General features: G+C 39.3%; 1 protein-coding gene across 3 annotated transcripts in view; it reads left to right on the top strand.

Moving 5' to 3' along the window:
* The first annotated feature begins 770 nt into the window (after nt 1-770).
* The window catches only part of LOC131548191 (major intrinsically disordered NOTCH2-binding receptor 1-like), an 87,299-nt gene continuing 72,105 nt past the window's right edge, over nt 771-15,964 (top strand). For 2 of the 3 annotated variants that reach the window (XM_058789306.1, XM_058789303.1), the window contains exon 1: nt 771-828. The gene's annotated coding sequence lies outside the window, so the exon portion shown is untranslated. Of the gene's footprint in view, nt 829-1,060; nt 1,121-15,964 lie in introns of all 3 variants that reach the window. The other variant, XM_058789304.1, reaches the window with a different exon arrangement.

Genomic DNA, 15,964 nt, shown 5'->3' with positions numbered 1-15,964 from the left:
TGTATTTGTTAGTTTACATGTTTAATTTGTTGTCACTGAGGTCTTATTTCAATATCGAATCTTATTTTAATCTTGGCAAAGAGGAGGAACTTGGTTCAGATGTGAAGGAAGCACTCAGCTGCCACTGCTATTTAATTTTAGAGGTGACAGCAAGACTGACACAATGTGATGACTAAAAGTTTTTACTTTTGATAAAAGGTAATATACAACTTATGTTTTGGCCAACTATCTATTACATAACGATTGATATTGCTAAATCACATGATGTCATTTACCATTCCTACCTTTGTTTTACCAGATAAATTCCTGTGTTCAGCAAGTTCTAACATTTGTTATTTAGCATCCATATTATTTCCTCTTCCATTGCAAATACAGTCAAGTAACAGTGTTTGCATATAATGTCAACTTTTGGACACATATTTAAATCTTTTACAAAATCACAAAAAGCTTACTGTATGTAATATCTAGTTCGATCACAGGAATGTGAGCAAAGATTTTCCTCTTGACCAGTTTGAGAAGTTTGGCAAGCAGGGCATTAAAACCTAGATGAATTACCAGAGCTGGACCGTAACAGTCCTTCCAAATGAAAAAATAATATCTCTGGCATATTTTTATTGGGCAATTAAACCTCAGTGGTCACGGCACATACGAATCGTATTTCATGGTGTCATAATGACTCTCAAAGTTATAAACAGCATGTTCATATATGGACAAATCATAAATATAGCACAGTGAGAGCTCATGTTTGTATTATGAAGTTTAGGTTACTCATCCAGGCCACGGTGAAGACTCATTTGACCTATCATGACATTACTGTAAGATTGCTCTGTAAGTACACTGCTTTTTCCAATTTACTGTACCTTTGAAATAAATGAATAAAAAAAGTAATAAACAATGTTTATGACTTGCTCTAGAGTCTAGACTATCTAGATTCATGTTATGTTAAAATTGATTAGCTGCTGCAGTATACTATTGTTGTAGATTGTTACCAGCTATTAACTGACTTTGTGTTAGAGTCACAAGCCTAAGAATTTTGCTTGATTTAAATATAAATTTACAGACAACAGTCAGCATGTGGTGTAGTACTTATTCAACTTTGAGCCAAATGGTTCTGAGCATGGTGAGTTACATTTCCAGATGCATTTCTACATGAATACAGTACGGTTTGTAATCATACCACATCTGTTTTAAGTGCATGAAGTCAAATATGAAGCATCGAACCACAAAATCATTTACTTGTCTTGAATGTAGTTTTTGCATTGTTGATCCAGTATGTAGGAATACAATTTAGAATACAATTGTGAAAGACTGTCTTCATGCAAATAAAACAGTCAAGTCAGAATACAAGCAACTAAAAAATGTTTTGGTAGGCTATGAAATTTGCAGAGCGGACAATAGTCTGGAGGGATTTCAGAGAATAGTACCAAAACATCCAGTCGGCAGTCGTTCTGTTGCTGTGGTTGAAAATGCCTTGTTAATGACTGATCCAAGGTGAAGGGATCAAATCAAATCAAATCAAAGTTTATTTATGGAGCACTTTAAAAAAAAACAGCAATTGTTTTCCAAAGAGCTGTACAAGCATAATCAAGATAAAACAAATATGAACAAATAAGTAACAAAAAAAAGGAACAAATATTAACACTGACCAGATACATAAAACAACTCTCATACTGAGTTAAATGCCAGTGTATAAAAATAAGTTTTAAAACTACATTTAAAACAGCAAGTGTTTGGGCCTGCCTAACCTATAGAGGCAAGTTATTCCAAAGTTTTGGGGCTGTGACAGCAAAAGCCCCTGCTTTTTAGCCTTTAACGAGGTACAACCAAGAGTAAACGGTCAGCAGACCTAAGTGCTCTTGATGGATCATGTGGCTGTATTAAATCAGAAAGGTAATTTGGTGGTAACCCCTTTAATGACTTTAAAACTAAAACCTTAAAATAATTTCTAAAATGAACAGCAAGCCAATGAAGAGTTGCCAATATGGGTGTAATTTGTTCGCGCTTGCGCTCCATGTTAACAGACGAGCAGCGGCATTTTGTACCATCTGTAAACGTTTGAGAGAGGCCTTATTGATACCTACATACAGGCCATTACAATAGTCAAGACGGTTCGAGATAATTTGGATAATTGCCTCAACTGGAAAACAATGGATTTAATTACTAAATTAATTTGTTTATCCAATTTAAAATCACTATCCATTATGACACCCATGCTTTTAACGTTTGGCTTTACATATGGTTTCATAACACTCAAATCTAAATCTGGGGGTCATAATGTGTTAGCAGGTCTAAATATCATGACTTCTGTTTTTTCTTCATTGAACTTTAAAAAATCTGAGGCCATCCAGGCCGTAACCTCCTCAAGACAGTCCAACAATGGTGCTAAACAGTTTGCATCATGTCGTTTCAAAGGGAGATAGAGTTGTGTATCATCTGCATAGCAATGAAACGAGATGTCATATTTTCTAAAAATGAACCCTGATGGAAGTAGATATAATGAAATTAAATTCAAGAATGGAACCCTGAGGGACACTACACGAAAAAGATGCAGAAGATGACCCCAATCCCAAAGGCGGACTGTAAAACTTCTATCAGACAAATAAACGCAGTGCCCTAACTCCAACGCAATGCTCCAACCGAGAAATCAGGATGTTATGGTCTACAGTGTCAAATGCAGCCGTGAGATCCAGGAGCATGAGGACAGCATAATCAGTCAGTGGCTAGTAACAAGTCCTTAAAAACTTTCAACAGGGCCGTTTCTGTGCTGTGGAGTGATTTAAAACCAGACTGAAACACTTCCTGCAAACCATGTTGACTTAAAAATGATTGCAATATTTTAGAAAGAAATGAAAGTTTTGAGATAGGCCTAAAATTATCAAGAATCAAGGTATACAAATTTGACTTCTTAATCAATGGTTCCACTATTGCATGTTTAAAATTTAGAGGTACAACTCCTTATTTAAGCCCACCGGCAACTATAGTTGCCGCAGTTTATAGTTGTCATTTTCCGTTTGTAAGTATTTTTCTAGATGTTATCCATGTTTGATGTCTCAATGACATGCAAGCTAACAACCAAATAAAGGATTTCAAGGGGGAAAAAAAGGTATTCACTTCCTTCCTGTCACACGAGGCTGTCAACTTCCTACTCCTATTTTCAGGAAGCATGGCAAAGGCAAACCCTCCCAAAGAAAGGTAATTTTCATGTTACTAATAAGTATTTTTTGTTGACTTATATACATCTACATAATCATGAAGGTCTCTATAATCATCCAAACAAAACAAATCTGACAAGAGATCTGTAGTTTTTGTATACTTAGTCAAAAGTCCAAGCGGCAACTATAGACCTTTTTCCTGAATAACCGATGAGCGGCGCCATGATGGATTCTAACTTCCGTTTGGGTGCTCTCGTGTTCCGGTCTCCACAGAAATCCATTAAAGCGGGGTAAAAAAGATAGACTGAATTGAAACTTTTTCAATATAACTACATATAAAAATGTGTGGAGGGTTGCTGTGCTGTTGTTGGCTGCCACAGTAAGGGCAGTATAAGCTAAGGAATTCCTTTAAAGTACTTGTTTTGCGCATCAGAAAATCTGTCTTGTCAGGCACCGTATATATGGCTTGCAGTGCTTAAGTTAAAATATTGAGTGTGAAATAATAATATACAGTGGGTACGGAAAGTATTCAGACCCCCTTAAATTTTTCACTCTTTGTTATATTGCAGCCATTTGCTAAAATCATTTAAGTTCATTTTTTTCCTCATTAATGTACACACAGAACCCCATATTGACAGAAAAACACAGAATTGTTGACATTTTTGCAGATTTATTAAAAAAGAAAAACTGAAATATCACATGGTCCTAAGTAATCAGACCCTTTGCTGTGACACTCATATATTTAACTCGGGTGCTGTCCATTTCTTCTGATCATCCTTGAGATGGTTCTACACCTTCATTTGAGTCCAGCTGTGTTTGATTATACTGATTGGACTTGATTAGGAAAGCCACACACCTGTCTATATAAGACCTTACAGCTCACAGTGCATGTCAGAGCAAATGAGAATCACGAGGTCAAAGGAACTGCCTGAAGAGCTCAGAGACAGAATTGTGGCAAGGCACAGATCTGGCCAAGGTTACAAAAAATTTCTGCTGCACTTAAGGTTCCTGAGAGCACAGTGGCCTCCATAATCCTTAAATGGAAGACGTTTGGGACGACCAGAACCCTTCCTAGAGCTGGCCGTCCGACCAAACTGAGCTATCGGGGGAGAAGAGCCTTGGTGAGAGAGGTAAAGAAGAACCCAAAGATCACTGTGGCTGAGCTCCAGAGATGCAGTCGGGAGATGGGAGAAAGTTGTAGAAAGTCAACCATCACTGCAGCCCTCCACCAGTCGGGGCTTTATGGCAGAGTGGCCCGACGGAAGCCTCTCCTCAGTGCAAGACACATGAAAGCCCGCATGGAAGGACTCCAAGATTCTCTGGTCTAATGAGACCAAGATAGAACTTTTTGGCCTTAATTCTAAGCGGTATGTGTGGAGAAAACCAGGCACTGCTCATCACCTGTCCAATACAGTCCCAACAGTGAAGCATGGTGGTGGCAGCATCATGCTGTGGGGGTGTTTTTCAGCTGCAGGGACAGGACGACTGGTTGCAATCGAGGGAAAGATGAATGCGGCCAAGTACAGGGATATCCTGGACGAAAACCTTCTCCAGAGTGCCCTAACCCTAACCTAACCCTGCCCTAACCCTAATACTGAGCAAAGGGTCTGAATACTTAGGACCATGTGATATTTCAGTTTTTCTTTTTTAATAAATCTGCAAAAATGTCAACAATTCTGTGTTTTTCTGTCAATATGGGGTGCTGTGTGTACATTAATGAGGAAAAAAAATGAACTTAAATGATTTTAGCAAATGGCTGCAATATAACAAAGAGTGAAAAATTTAAAGGGGTCTGAATACTTTCCGTACCCACTGTATGTTAAAATAATGTTTGCTCTTGTCATTCTGTATACAAAATCCCATGAACTTCACCCCCCTGCTGGAAAAACCAGCAAAGACCAGCATAATTCCCATGCTGGTTTATGCTGGTCTATGCTGGTCTATGCTGGTTTGGTGCTGGTTTAGCTGGTGGACCAGCGAAACAATGGCATCCCATGCTGGTCACCAGCATCCCAGGTAGCCAGCGGAATCGGGCCGAATGCGGCTGAGTGTACTCGGCTGTGTGCTGGCAGCGGCTTGCCAGAATTGAGCCAGGTCCGGCCCAGTAATGGTTGCTAGATTTGGCTAGGTTTTGGATCTGTGGAACTGGCCCGATTCTGGTTGAGAAACGGCATATTTAGCCACATTCAGCCACATTCAGCCCGACTGTGGGCCAGAAGTCTCAGTCCTAAAATGTCAAAAATTCAGGTTTTACTCCTTATTTGCTCCTTATCTGAATATTTGGTCCCCACAATGGAAATTAAACCTGTACACACACAATCAATCAATTAGGCTGAATTATAAAATTACAAAAATATATATTTTTAAACAAACGCTTTAGAGTTGTCAAACCTTTTGCATGTCAAAGTTATTTATTCAATTTTATTATTATTTTAATTAATATTTCTATTCATTTTTAGGCTGACCTCAAATAGACTTTGCTTATAATTTAAAAATGTTCCCTTCCTCTAAATTGACACTTTCTGACTGTGTGTGATTGCAAAAACTGATACCTCAGTAATAAGTGGTAAACTTTACAAAATATGATTTCAGATGTTATAATAGTGATTTTATTATGTCCAAATAAAAGTACCACAGCAAAACTTAGGCTAGTGGGTAGAATGAGCCAATAAGTGATTCTCTGCTGCCATCTTCTGAAATCAGTGAGTGAAACTTTATTATTAATAACTGTAACAATATATATATATATATATATATATATATATATATATATATATATATATATATATATATTTGTGTGTGTGTGTATGTGTGTGTGTATGCGTGCGCGGAGATGGTCCACACTGCAGAACACAAGATCCAGGGAGTGTGGTTGGATCTAGAGCCAACTCCTGCCACCTTACATTTACCTAAACCTACCAGTCTCCACCCCTGATCCCTAAAACCCACCCATCTCCACCCCTGGATGTGGATCCATCCCCGCCCCTGGATCTTTGTTCTGCATTGAGTGGCTACTGCGTTTTGTGACAAATCAGGACATAGATTTGTATAATGACAAGGGTATGACAGGTATTACAAGGAGAAGAGATGGAGTGTATTGAAAATCTGAAATACAGAAAGTCTCCTGTAAGGGGTAGGTTTAGGTGTAGGGTTTAGGTGTCCCCACTTTTCACAAAACAAACGTGTGTGTGTGTGTGTAATTTTTTTTTTTTGGCAGGTAAAATATAACATGAGGTAATGACTTAAATGTAGCCTACATCTCAGATTATATATATATATATATATATATATATATATATATATATACACAGGGCCGCATTAACCATTATTAGGCGGGCTGAAGCCCCGGGCCTGAGCAAGGAGGGGCCTGTGATTGGCTGTGGAGTAGATTGACTGGTCATTGGTAGCGCCGATCGCCAAAGCCCCACCACGCCCCCCACTTATTAGCATTATTATTTAGTGGAGCTTTTCCATAAATTCAGTGCAGTACCATTAGAGATTGAAACGTCACGTTTGCATTTGTTTTACCAATCAAATGCATTTATTTTATATATTGCTTTTGAACGACCTGTGTAGCCTATCTATCAGGTGACCGCTGCGTCCGCACTCACCTCTCTTCGCTTCGTTCTGGCGTAATCTGGAAATGGTCATGCAAAGAACAATCTTCGAAAAGTAAAAATGTCTACTATTCAAAAAATAAAATTAAATAAATAAAATGTGAGAGAGGGGCTATTCTAAAAAAAATAAAAATAAGGAGAGAGGGAAAAACATGAGTTAGTCAGTAAAATTCCCAGCTATCAGGTTATTTTACTAAAGCTGATGATGGAGTGGAAGTTGTGGAACAGCAAGTGGACCGGACACATGGAGTAGATAAAAACACAGCGTCATTGTCGACACAGATTTTAGGTTAGTTTGATTATTAGATTGATGGATGTATATTGCTTGTTGTATTTGAACAACCTCTATAGGCCTATATTCGCTTTTGGGTTGAGAAATATTCCGATGTTATTCATGATGTTAGTTTATCATTTAAACTCATTTTAAACATTGTGGTTTTAAAACAAATGTAACTGTTCAGGGACATTAAGAAACGGGGCAGAAATTATTTTGGCAAATGCACGCGTTACAGCCTAAAAACGCGCGGCGCGTTAAGCACCTGCCTAAACTTGAGTTATTTTTCGCGCCTTGAGCTTAAACGTTCAAATATGGTTAGGCCTATGTGTCAAAATGCGAGTATCCTCGTAAACAGTCATTTGTGTCTTACATGAATATTATAGTTAAAGATAAAGCATGCATGTTAAGTGTAGGCTATGTGAGTTCCTGGCGTTTTATGATGTGATTTTAAAGGGATAGATCACCCAAAAATTAAAATACTGTCATCATTTACTCAGCCTCGAGTTATTCTGAACCTGTATGAATTTCTTTGTTCACCTAAACATAAAAGAAAATATTTTGAAGAATGTTCATAACAAGAAGGTTTCTGGGCCCCATTGATTCCAATAGTGTATTTTTATTTCTTTCTTTTTTTTCATATATGAAAGTCATGCAGCAGCTGTTTGGTTACCAGCATTGTTCCCAATATATTCTTTTGCGTTCAACAGCAGAAGGAAACTCATACAGGTTAAGAAAAACAACAGAATTTTCATTTTTGGGTGAACTATTCCTCAAAAGCAGCCTGATATAGCTGCTGTTGCCATTTGTGTCAATAATGTGAATCAAACATCAGAAAGAAAATCACTCCATGTCCTTGACTGAATCACTTTTGTAAAATAAGAATTCATCTATATTGAATTTATACAGTGAAGACTATTCAGTCTATTTGTACATTTACTTTATACAATATAATGTTTTTTATTCAGTGTTTTAAGTTTTTCCAAGTAAGTCGATTTATGTATCTTTGTTCTCTTGTCATTCATGACTGTTTACTTGTCTTAAGTAAGCTTGGTTTTACTTAGGCTAGTATTATTTTTTGTGATATTGTAATTAGTAACAAGAATTATGAAATTTCAGTGCATCAAAAATGTTGATAGGATAAAAATCCCATATTAAAGCTATATATATAATTATTGTGACGGGGGGCCCTCCAGATGTCAAATGTAGTATTTGGCCCAGATGTCAAAAGTAGATATCTGGGCCACATAAGTATTGCCGATCTTGACCCACATTTAAAATCCATTTCAAATATTTTTGAGTAAAATGCCAATGTTTTCCCATACAGAAAGGTAATATATTCACATAAATGAGAAACTGTTAAATATATTTTGAAAATATATTTTTAAAATGCATAACATAAAGCTCATACTGTGTGTTATTATGTGTTTGTATGCAAAATTATATTCATGCCTCATGATATTATATAATATATGATATTATATAGTATATTATAGAATAATATATTCTGTTTTTTATATATATATTCATATATTCATCTGCCATTCATCCGGCACTGGCATACAGCATGTGGGCCAAACATGGCCCGAGTTTGGCAGAGGTGGTACCGGGTTTAAGACGGCACACAAGACATGGGCCAGATGTCAAATGTAGTATTTGGCCCAGATGTCAAATGTAGATATGTGGGCCACATAAGTATTGCCGATCTTGACCCACATTTAAAATCCATTTCAAATATTTTTGACTAAAATCCCAATATTTTCCCATACAGTAAGGTAATATATTCACATATATGTGAAACACTGTTAAATATATTGAAATACATTTTGAAAATATATTTTTAAAATGCATAACTTAAAGCTCATATTGTGTTTAATTGTGTTTACATGTGAAATTATATTCATGGCTCATATGATATTATATTATATTATTATATTATATTATATGTTATATTATAGAATAGTATATCCTGTTGCTTTATTTATATACAACTGACTTCAAACAATGTTTTGCATTCACTGCTTTCATATTCTCATTCAATTTACAGTTTGATGTAGGCCTACTAAACAATACATGATGAAATTTCAGGATATTTTATTTGACTTTTGTACTATTTATGTAAATGCGTAACGTTGATGTGTTTTAGGCCATGCTGGGCAATCAGAAGCCTGACAAAGTTTCAAGTAGGCGGAGATAACAGCGCAGGCTCCGACGTCACAAGCCAAAAACTCTGGTTTTGCTGTCTAACGTTACATGATAACACTGCAACCGGAGTTTTTTTAAAATCTTCACCCTTAGTCCATGGGCCAAGCCAGAATTTGGTACCACCTAAGGTGGCAAAATCTCTTTGGTACCAGTTTGTTTGTAGAGTCCATATAAGTACTTTGAAATATGGTAACCATTTCAAATGAGTAGCTTTACTAATCTTTTGGGACAATCATTGTTTTAGCCATTATCGTCCTACAGTATCTGCACAGCAGGTTTGTATGAAGTCTATTGTAAGAGGTAGCCATACATCCTATATGTTGTTTTTTCAGGACAGTCAGGGCTATCCAGATCTGACATAATTTGACATGATATTTGTTGTATACATTTTATATTAGCCTTCACATTAAATAAAACAATTTTTTGCATCTATTAAATTGTTATATTTGTATATCTATCTCAAAAGATATTGATGTTAGGGGGGATATCTTTTCAGATAAGGATAGACAAGACTGTCTGTAATCTGGTGATATCAGAACCATGATGGTGGAACAATCCATGACCTAGCAATTTGAAAAAATATGTATGAACTGTATATGAAATAGTATATTATGCAACAACAACTCCTGGTGCTAGTTTCAAAACCAGATTACTCCACCATACTTTGTTGTAATGATAAGCATAGCATCATCACAATATATTAGCATCTAGCATCATCTGAAAAGGTATGTCCTGCTGTTTATTTTGATATGTGTTACCCTTGGAGGCCACAAGTACTTTGCAACTTATTCAGCTGTGACTCAGCTGTGTGAAAATGAGTAAAGAAATGGCCGATGATTGCAACTTTGTTTAATTTGATGCATTTTCAAATTAAGATTACTCCGACCATCTTTGTTCTATAAGCAAGGTACTAGTGTCACTGTGAAGCAGAAGGTCCACTCTTTCATTTGATACCTGTTTTATACGATAACAACTTCGTGAATAATTAAAAAAAGATTGAGTGTGTGGAGATGCAGAGATGGAAGTAGTGCAAGATGGCTGAAATTTCATGTGATTTCGAAATTTCACGTTCGATTACTTCACAATACTTTGTTGCACAGACTAACACATAACATAATTGGAAATGGCTAGTCCTGATGCTATTTTTAACACCTCATATTTAAATGTTCCTTGTTCTTGATATACCGGTATTTCTGTTATTTTCAACGTACATCACAGAATAGAGAAGTATGGCAGAACAAAGTGCAAGTGTTACAGTCAGAGTGTTTAATACACTGTTCGGATGATGACTCTAACCTTGTGGCGCCTATGAATATACAGGTGCATCTGAATAAATTATAATGTCGTGGAAAAGTTCATTTATTTCAGTAATTCAACTCAAATTGTGAAACTCGTGTATTAAATAAATTCAATGCACACAGACTGAAGTAGTTTAAGTCTTTGGTTCTTTTAATTGTGATGATTTTGGCCCACATTTAACAAAAACCCACCAATCTCAACAAATTAGAATACTTCATAAGACCAATAAAAAAAACATTTTTAGTGAATTGTTGGCCTTCTGGAAAGTATGTTCATTTACTGTATATGTACTCAATACTTGGTAGGGGCTCCTTTTGCTTTAATTACTGCCTCAATTCAGCGTGGCATGGAGGTGATCAGTTTGTGGCACTGCTGAGGTGGTATGGAAGCCCAGGTTTCTTTGATAGTGGCCTTCAGCTCATCTGCATTGTTGCATCTGGTGTCTCTCATCTTCCTCTTGACAATACCCCATAGATTCTCTATGGGGTTCAGGTCAGACGAGTTTTCTGGCCAGTCAAGCACAGTAACACCATGGTCATCGAACCAGCTTTTGGTACCTTTGGCAGTGTGGGCAGGTGCCAAGTCCTGCTGGAAAATGAAATCAGCATCTCCATAAAGCTTGTCGATAGTAGGAAGCATGAAGTGCTCTAAAATGTCCTGGTAGATGGCTGCGTTGACTGTGGACTTCAGAAAACACAGTGGACCAACACCAGCAGATGACATGGCAGCCCAAATCATCACAGACTGTGGAAACTTCACACTGGACTTCAAGAAACATGGATTCTGTGCCTCTCCAGTCTTCCTCCAGACTCTGGGACCTTGATTTTCAAATGAAATGCAAAATTTACTTTCATCTGAAAAGAGGACTTTGGACCACTGAGCAACAGTCAGTTCTTTTTCTCCACAGCCAAGGTAAGATGCTTCTGACGTTGTCTCTGGTTCAGAAGTGGCTTGGTAGCCCTTTTCCTGAAGACGTCTGAGCGTGGTGACTCTTGATGCACTGACTCCAGCTTCAGTTCTCTCCTTGTGAAGCTCTCACAAGCGTTTGAATCAGCTTTGCTTGACAGTATTCTCAAGCTTGTAGTCATCCCTGTTGCTTGTGCACCTTTTCCTACCCAAATTATTCCTTCCAGTCAACTTTGCATTTAATATGCTTTGATACAGCACTCTGTAAACAAAGTTCTGGCCCATGTGTGGCCCTTGTCTGGAATCCAGACTTGGTACACACTAGGACCATAAGTCATTGCGGTATGTGGGCCAAGCAAAAGCTGATTGTGTGGGCCGGAGCTGGGCCAGAGAAAAATTGCTATGTGGGCACGAGGTAAAGTGTTTTTGTGTACATGAGTATAAAATCGACGGCCTGTCATTTAAATGTACCATAAGCCTACTGTTCACTGTTCAAACGAGTCTTTTCGTCTTTATTTTGTACGGCCCGCTCTTCTGCTCTGTTAATTACCGTTAATGCCGTTATATCTGTGTGACGTCATTTGCGCAGATCTGCTAGAATTGAGAAAATCTCCTTTCGTTTCACATTCATGTCGGTCAAGGTAACGTTAGTTTTAAAAAAAATTTAGCCTATATATTAATTTTACAATTATCATTAATATTTTCACATTTAAGCAGTGTTGTCTCACAGATTTGTCTGAGTGAGAGCGCGCGACACTGACGCACACTGAACGCTCTCTCTCTCTCTCTCTCATCGTGTGTGATAGAGCGAGCGAGAGACAGAAGACTCACACAAGCCAATGTAGCCTATCCTTAAGAGATAATAATAGTAAAAATAATAATATTTCTGCTTTTTAATAACAAATAATTACAATAAAAGTAAAACATGTATGCATGTGTATACACCAGGAAAGAAATAAAAGTCATATTCAAGTAAAATTATAATTATTTTCAATAATGAAAATATTTATTCTAATTTTTTTTTCTTTATTCAGATTGTCATCCGATTGTTGTAAGTGATCAGTCAAGCAGTCATCCTGCATCTTGGATTTGCCCTGTTCAGTTTGTACAAACATTATCTGATATTGAGTGAGGCTTTTATTTTCTCCCTTTGTTTGTGTCAGTAGCTGCTGCACCCAAAAGCCTCCACACCACAGCACAGCACAGCACAGCACACCACAGCACAGCACACCACAGCACAGCACAGCACAGCACAGCACACCACAGCACACCACAGCACAGCAAACCACAGCACACCACAGCACAGCACACCACAGCACACCACACCACACCACACCACACCACAGCACACCACACCACAACACAACACAGCACACCACACCACAGCACAGCACACCACACCACACCACCACACCACAGCACACCACACCACAACACAACACAGCACAGCACAGCACAGCACACCACAGCACAGCACAGCACACCACACCACACCACACAGCACACCACACCACAACACAACACAGCACACCACACCACAGCACAGCACACACACCACACCACACCACCACACCACAGCACAGCACACCACACCACACAGCACAGCACAGCACAGCACACCACAGCACAGCACAGCACACCACACCACACCAGCACAGCACCACACCACACCACACCACAGCACAGCACAGCACAGCACAGCACAGCACACCACAGCACAGCACACCACACCACACCACACCACAACACACCACACCATAGCACACCACAGCACACCACACCACAGCACACCACAGCACACCACAGCACAGCACACCACAGCACACCACACCACAGCACACCACACCACAACACAACACAGCACAGCACACCACATCACATCACATCACATCACATCACAACACATCACACCACACCACACCACACCACAGCACACCACACCACACCACAGCACAGCACAGCATACCACAGCACGGCACACCACGGCACACCACAGCACAGCACAGCATACCACAGCACAGCACAGCACAGCACATCACAGCACAGACTTTGGCTTTGTAAGTATATATTTTTTAAGCTGACTGTCAAACATTTTCTCAGTTTTTTTATTTAGGTTCATGAAATATATGTCACGCAGCAGTTATTTATTTATTTATTTATTTAACAGTCTAGCATTATCTGATCTGTTTTAAAATTTATGTATTTTATAGTTTGTTAGTGAATCTTAATTATTTAATTACACAACATATTATGTGAATAGTGTAATAATGTTCCTGCTACATTTCTTCTAATATTTTTGTGATTACTTTTCTTGCTACCTGGTCTTTATGGTAAGTTAGGAAAACCAGCTTCATGTTTAAATAGGCAAACTTGTGCCACATATACCAGACTGAGACACACACACACACACACACACACACACACATATATATACCAGGAAATGCTTTTTTATTCTCATCTTATTTTTATTGTCTGTGTGTCGTTGTTGTCTCTGTGAGCTGGAAGCTTTTGACACTAAAAGAAATTCCTTGTATGTGCAATAGAGGGTGACACGGAGTGCATTTTCAAACCTCTCCGTCCCACTCCCACAAAAAAAAAATTTAGTCCCGTCCCAATCCCACGAAAAAACTGGGAAAAATCCGGTCCCGTTCCACTCCCGGAAGAATTACTTCCATTCCCTCCCACTCCCGTTTTTTATTTTTATTTTTATTTTTTATTAATTTAAAAACCACACCACAGCACACCACAGCACAGCACAGCACAGCACAGCACAGCACACCACACCACACCACACCACACCACACCACGGCACACCACAGCACAGCACAGCACACCACAGCACAGCACACCACACCACAGCACAGCACAGCACAGCACAGCACAGCACAGCACACCACACCACACCACCGCACAGCACAGCACAGCACAGCACAGCACAGCACACCACACCACACCACACCACAGCACACCACACCACAGCACACCACAGCACAGCACACCACAGCACAGCAAACCACAGCACACCACAGCACACCACAGCACACCACACCACAGCACAGCACAGCACAGCACAGCACAGCACAGCACAGCATAGCACACCACAGCACACCACAACACAACACAACACAACACAGCACACCACAACACAACACAACACAACACAACACAACACAGCACAGCACACCACACCACAGCACAGCACACAGCACAGCACAGCACAGCACAGCACAGCACACCACACCACACCACACCACACCACACCACGGCACACCACAGCACAGCACAGCACACCACAGCACAGCACACCACACCACAGCACAGCACAGCACAGCACAGCACAGCACACCACCACACCACACCACCGCACAGCACAGCACAGCACAGCACAGCACAGCACACCACACCACACCACACCACAGCACACCACACCACAGCACACCACAGCACAGCACACCACAGCACAGCAAACCACAGCACACCACAGCACACCACAGCACACCACACCACAGCACAGCACAGCACAGCACAGCACAGCACAGCACAGCATAGCACACCACAGCACACCACAACACAACACAACACAACACAGCACACCACAACACAACACAACACACCACAACACAACACAGCACAGCACACCACACCACAGCACAGCACACACAGCACAGCACACCACAGCACACCACAGCACAGCACACCACACCACACCACAGCACACCACAGCACAGCACAGCACAGCACAGCACAGCACACCACAGCACACCACACCACAGCACACCACAGCACAGACTTTGGCTTTGTAAGTATATATTTTTTAAGCTGACTGTCAAACATTTTCTCAGTTTTTTTATTTAGGTTCATGAAATATATGTCACGCAGCAGTTATTTATTTATTTATTTAACAGTCTAGCATTATCTGATCTGTTTTAAAATTTATGTATTTTGTAGTTTGTTAGTGAATCTTAATTATTTAATTGCACAACATATTATGTGAATAGTGTAATAATGTTCCTGCTACATTTCTTCTAATGTTTTTGTGATTACTTTTTCTTGCTACCTGGTCTTTATGGTAAGTTAGGAAAACCAGCTTCATGTTTAAATAGGCAAACTTGTGCCACATATACCAGACTGACACACACACACACACACACACATATATATACCAGGAAATGCTTTTTTATTCTCATCTTATTTTTATTGTCTGTGTGTCGTTGTTGTCTCTGTGAGCTGGAAGCTTTTGACACTAAAAGAAATTCCTTGTATGTGCAATAGAGGGTGACACGGGAGTGCATTTTCAAACCTCTCCCGTCCCACTCCCACAAAAAAAAAATTTCGGCCCGTCCCAATCCCACAAAAAAAACTGGGGAAAAATCCGGTCCCGTTCCACTCCCGGAAGAATTACTTCCATTCCCTCCCACTCCCGTTTTTTATTTTTATTTTTATTTTTTATTAATTTATTTTTGGCTGAAATCTGTCAGTTACAGTAAAAATATAGTACAGATCACAGCGTG

This window comes from Onychostoma macrolepis, chromosome 10 (assembly GCF_012432095.1).
Source record: "Onychostoma macrolepis isolate SWU-2019 chromosome 10, ASM1243209v1, whole genome shotgun sequence".
In the NCBI taxonomy this organism is placed as follows: domain Eukaryota; kingdom Metazoa; phylum Chordata; class Actinopteri; order Cypriniformes; family Cyprinidae; genus Onychostoma; species Onychostoma macrolepis.
The sequence above is the reverse complement of the archived record's forward strand: the minus strand, read 5'-3'. Positions and strand labels throughout refer to the sequence as shown.